Source organism: Nannospalax galili, unplaced genomic scaffold, assembly GCF_000622305.1.
Source record: "Nannospalax galili isolate Female #2095 unplaced genomic scaffold, S.galili_v1.0 scaffold390, whole genome shotgun sequence".
Taxonomy (NCBI): Eukaryota; Metazoa; Chordata; class Mammalia; order Rodentia; family Spalacidae; genus Nannospalax; species Nannospalax galili.
In genome coordinates, this window is record NW_008330777.1 from 5829219 (window position 1) to 5835408 (window position 6190).

The window sequence follows — 6190 nt, forward strand, 5'->3', positions numbered from 1 at the left end:
ATAATTAGGAACATTCATCAAGACCAGAAATTCTTAAAAAGTTGATATAGAAATCTCATTGTACTTTAAAACGTTTTCTAAAAAATTTAAATCTCATTCTTGAATTTATTTCAGGAAGGTATTTGCTTCCATAAGTTGTTATATCACCACTGTACTAGTTCAGCTTATAGAATCTATACATTTTTGACAATCTGGAGAGAAGCTACTTGGATTTCTTATACAACATTCTGCAGCATGAGGTTAGTTTTTGTTTATTTGAACATATTTATGCAAAGAAGCAGAAATTATTGACAGAGTTTTTTCCTCTGCATGCATCACTGTTTGGTTGACAGGGAAAAATAGGATTAATTTATCATCTTTGAAGGTTTTACTCTGGGAGATTTTTAATTTCTGCTTCACAATACAATGATTAATTTAATCAATTATGTTACCTTTCTACTCAAAAGTATAAATGTTGTATAATTTAAGTTCACTATCACATAATATTGTTTAGTGTTATTTACAAAAAGTCATCAATGTTTCTTATGTTTTCTTTTCAGAAGCTGTTCTTTCATTCAACTATAAAACAGGTAAATGCCTATGAAGCTGGTATACACCTTGATATTTTTTTGCCGTTGAGTCATTAAAAATATTTTTTCATGTTCTTCTACGATCTTTTCCCCTACAGACTGGACTTCTTTATTTTCACCAAATACAGCAATTGGACAATTAAAACATCTACAACAGATAAATAAATGTGAAGTCTATTGATTAGATTTATCTATTTGATACCACAATTTTAGGACCATTCTATTGGAACAATAAATTTATGAGAGTGAAATTCAAGCAAAATGATCTGTTCTCCTGAATAGCAACTTTAATCAAAATATTTAAGTATCAGTCCTGACACTTTGCCTTGGTGTTTCATCATTCTAAACAATAAATTATATTTTGAATTAGAGGTTTCATTTCACAAAGGAATGCATAGAAACTTTTAGAAATATATATTTGAATCTATACTTACATGAAGTTCAGCTGTTTTCCTTTTGTATTATATTCCATCTTTGTACATTCACATTATCCTGATGTCAAAAAGTCCTGCTGTTTGCCTTTCTCCAACAGAATAGAGAAATAACAATAGAAATGTTCAATGAGGAAACCATGGTTACATTTGAAGTTCTTTATGCATTAGTCAGAGATTCTATTAATTTATGTTATGTCCTTCATTGGAGACATATTCCAGCACTTTAAAGGAATCTCTACTCCTGGGGTAGGGGGAACTGAATAAAGAGATAGTTCCAGAAATACAAATATTTTCATTAAACAGCAAGAGATTCCTAAATAAGATAGAATAAAAGCAAAATGTACCCTTTAGTTTAACACATGTAAAATAGCATCTGACTACAGATACTGTTTGTCCCACTCCAGTGAAATGCATGGAAGTCAGCACTGTTGATTCTGCCATCAGCCTGATTAAGACCTGCTTTGGAATGATTGCTTTGCTGAGATTCTTACACATTCACAGACATTAGAGCTCTCTGTGCTTCATCCTTACTCATCAGTGTCATACATATGTGCATACTTTGGAAGCTTCTACTTTTGTTCCCTGATTTACTTTGCAGAATTGGAATAATTCTCTGAGAATATTCAAAAGCTGGTGTCCACATCTGATGAGTGGTTTTAGTCTTCACACTCTAGGAGTGGACTAGCTGTTTATCTTATGGGGCAGCTGATGAAAGAATCTTAGGAGCCTCAAAACGTGCCGTCGCTGACACAGAATGTTATTGTGTCCATATAGACCTGGGGGGAAAGCTCTGTCATTTGAGTTCAACAACAATCTGAGTCACTTCACATTCACAAACACCCTTATTCCTCATGCTCACTTTAGATGTTTTCTCCCATGCCAGTCCATTTCCCTGTGTCCTTCAAACCCAAAATCTCCTGAGCTGTGCATGGCTCTCAATATGATATAGAATGAAAGAATTATTATTTCACCTGACATGCCATGCTGAAATATCTTTCAGTTTTCTTATATTTGCCTTTTCTATTATACAGAACAGAAAGTTACCAAAGTTGAATCAAATGATACCGAAAGAAAATTTATTTCTTATTTTACGAGGGTAAAAATAACATATGTGTAAAGTCACGAAAGTGTCATTTTATGAGTATGATTTCAATTTCAAACTATGTGTATCTAAATTAAAAATTGGTGAATTATGGTTCATATTTTACATAACAATTTATAGAACCAAAATAACTAAAACATTAAGCTAGTTAATTAAAATTTCCCTAGAGTACATTACATAAAATCCATTTTGCAGTTTTGCCCTTTAATAGTCATAAGTTTTTACAAATGGAATCACTTTAATTACTACAACAGGAAAATAACAATAAGAATATATTTGAATAAGATCTAAACATATCTCTACAGTAGGATGAGTCCTCTGAGTGTATGCTAAGGAGAGATATAACTGATCCTATGGTAGGTTCATTTTCAGTTTTTTAAGAGTTCTCCACACTGCTTTCCATAGGGGTTTCACAAATTTGCAATCCCACCAGCAGTGGGTGAGCATTCTCCTTTTCCTACATCCTCTCCAGCATTTAGTATCATTTATTTTTCTGATCTTAGCCTGTTTGACTGGGGTAAGATGAAACCTTAAATTGGTTTTAATTAGCATTTCCTTAATTGCTAAGGATGTTAAACACTTTTTAAAGTGTTTCTTAGATACCTTTATTTCTTCTATTGAGAACTCTCTATTCAGATCCATAGCCCAACTTTATTTTTTAAAGGTAAAGTTGGTGTTTTATTTGCATTTAAATTAGTCAAACTGGTACTGATTTTTCTTGAAGTTTCAAGTATAAAAATCTTCCTACAAATATTAATGAAGAAAGTGGGGCTCATAGTGAGATGGATTTTCCAAAAGAGGAAGCAATCAAGCATATTGCAACAGGAAGTCTTCAATTACCAAACACAAAATAGAAGCATGCCACACAGCTTTAGTTTTGTTGAGATAGGATCTTACTACACATAAGTAGTTCAGGCTAATTTTGAACTTGCTATATATATGCAGCCTGGGCTGGTCATGACCCACCAGAGTGGCCACCATACCTGGATATATTTAATTTTAAAAGTTTATTTATTTCTTCTTTATGTGTATGAGCATTTTACCTGCATGTATGTAAGAGTACACCTGTGTTGTGAAAAGCCTGCAGAGGCATTAGAGGGTGTTGTATTCCCCCAGAACTAGAATTATGAATGGTTGATAGCTGCCATGTCGGTGCTGGGAATCAAGCCCAGTCCTCTGAAAAATCAGCCAGTGCTCTTAACCACTGAGCCATCTCTCCAGTCCCTACCTACATACATCTTTATACATTTAGTTCCTATACTTTTAGATTCTACATCCTGAAGATTCCTAACTTAGACTGGGTCTGTAGCTAGAGCCATCCTATCTATGTATATCTGGTCTGCAGCAGGAAGAGCTATTCAAGTCCCCCTGTGTACAACTTGATCCAAGATTCCAAGTAAAAGACAAGTCTTGTGTAGCCCAGTGCATGAGCACTTGCCTAACACATACAAAGTGCTTAGTTCACCTCCAGCAGAATACAACACCAAAGAAAAAGACACAGCTACACAGCTCAAAAACAAATGTACCAATACCAGGCCACAAATATAGCTCAGTGGTAGGAAGAGCAGGCACCTAGGATTTCCAAGCTTAGGTCTCTAGCACTAAAAAAAAGGAAAGAAAAAGAGAAGAGAAGAGAAGAGAAGAGAAGAGAAGAGAAGAGAAGAGAAAGGAAAGGAAAAGAGAAAAGAGAAGAGAAGAGAAAAGAAAAGAAAAAAAAGAAAAGAAAAGAAAAGAAAAGACAAAACTATATACAAATCTTTGAGCCAGGCCTGGTGCTGCACGCCTTTAATCCCAGCACTGGGGAGGCAGAGGCAGGCGTATCTATGTGAGTTCAAGGCCAGCCTGGTCTATATAGTGAGTTCCAGGACAGCTGTTGCTAAAGGGAGACCCTGTCTCAAAAAGACAAAAAAAAAAATTTTTTTTTTGAAAGAAGGAAGGCATTCAGTCACTGCCCTGAAACTGAATATCGCTCTTCTAAGGCTTTACCAGGTGGTGAATTCACTTAGTTCAGGAAGGAATCCAGGGCTTGGGGGCTGCTAAAATACTTGTGGCTTTCCCCGGCAGCTTCCAAATTGGCCTCCAAATCACTGACAGAAAGTTTTTTCTGGAACTGCATGTAGGGCTGCAATGATTCCTCTCCAAAGTTATGGAACTGTGTGTTCCAGACCTCACTGTTCCAGGCATGGGTATACCCAGCCTGACTGTTCCAAGAATGGTTGTTCCAAGCTGGATTGTTCCAGGTCTGTTAGGTCTGGTTGCTACACATTGGAAGGCTTTCAGATGGGTTCAGATACCCCTGGGATTAGTTCAAATGGCGGCCTGGATATTCTGTAAACGCTGAGCCCTTACTGTTGAAGGACTTTGGCCAGTTGCTTTTCTGCCATCTTTTACGTTTCATTCTTTGATTTTGGAACCAAGTCTTAACCGGTTTGTAAGTGAGATTCAGTATGCTAGAAAGCTCTTGCATCTGCTGGAGGCTGAGGTACTTGTTTCTGAAACCTTTCATTGAGCGTGCACAGCTGGGTCTGAGAGAATCGTTTAGCATCTTCTGTTTCTTGATCTGCACCTTACTCTCTTCCTTCTTCCAAGGGCTGTCTTCAAAACCCGGACTGGCTAACCTTGGTGTGGGACTGGTAGAAGAATCATGACTGTCCACGGAGGAAGGAGAAGGAGAGGCAGTCTCCTTGCTGAGCATCTCAGCAGTAGGCATTAATAAAGATGAGTCATTTTCCTCAGGACCATAAGACTCAAGGGTTGGTGAGGAGTCCCCAGAATCAGATGCTTTCTTAGAACAAAGAAAAGTTTGGAGATCAGCAGGACCCACAGTCATGTCAGTCACGAGAGGAAAGAAAAGAGTCAGCCACTAAAAAAAATTATAAAGCTTAAGATATTAGAACTCAGGGTCTAGAGGGCAAGATTTTCAAAATGATAAAGATCTCTACATGCAAAAATAACAATCAAGAATCTGGTGCCTAGGAAGAAACCAAGTCATTCAAGTCAAAAGCCAACACAGCTCTAGGTTTTAGATTTATAAAGTCCATAGCCCATCTTTTAATTGGTTCATTTATTTCCTTGACTCTTGGTTTTGAGTTCTTTGTATATTCAGAATATTAAACCTCTGTCAGATATGTCAATGGTGAAGAATGTCTCCCACCCTGCAAATTTTCTCTTTGTTTCCTTGGTTGTTTCTTTTGCAGTGCAGAAGCTTTTTAGTTTAAGGAGGTCTCACTTGCAGATTGTTGACCTTAATTCCTGAGCTACTGATGCCCAATTTAGAAAGTCCTTTCCTGCACCGATATCTTGTAGGCTACTGCCTATGTTTACTTCTGACAGTTTCAGAGTTCCAGGTTTCACACTGAGGTCTTTGATCCATTTGGAGTTGACATCTGTGGGAGGCGAAAAATAAGGGTCTAGTTTCATTCTTATACTAGTGGAGATCCAGTTTTGCCAGCATTATTTGTTGAAGATGCTGCCTTTCCCCCAGTGTGTGTTTTTGGCTTGAAAAGGGCTTCATAGTTTGAAAAGTGCTCATTCAGATGGTTAATTAATATATTGACTCTAATGGGGTTACATGCTACAGTGTGCCAGGTGTTCCCATCTTCTGTGCTTTCATTTATCTGCAGTCAATCAATTTCCAAAATATTAAGTATATATTTTCTATTGGTGTATATTTTCTGTATAAAATGATGGGTTTCATAAAGACATTTTCATTTAAATATGGTGTTTGGTTGTATCTGCTTCCGTGTTCTCCCCTCTCACATCCTCAACCATTCTAGACACTCTCACACATGAGAGAAACATGCAGGATTTGCCTGAGTCTGACTTATTTTGCTTATTATAATGATGCCTAGCTCAAGCTTCATTTTATACTTAACATGTATGGAGATGGGATACATTCATGTATAATTTTTCACAGCAGGAAAAGCTCCTGTTCTATATTATCAGCTTGCCACCACTAAAAATAAAAATAAGTTAAATTATTTTGACTCCATCTAATATGAAATGAATTGTAACATCAAAAATACACAGAGAAGCAGGAAAATTGGAGTGAGGGTTTCAGCAGAAGGAACAGAGATGAGACAGGG

General features: G+C 36.7%; 1 pseudogene; it reads right to left on the reverse strand.

Moving 5' to 3' along the window:
- Positions 1-4107: 4107 nt before the first annotated feature.
- LOC103749414 lies at positions 4108-4935 on the reverse strand (annotated as a pseudogene).
- Between the last annotated feature and the right edge of the window lie 1255 nt (positions 4936-6190).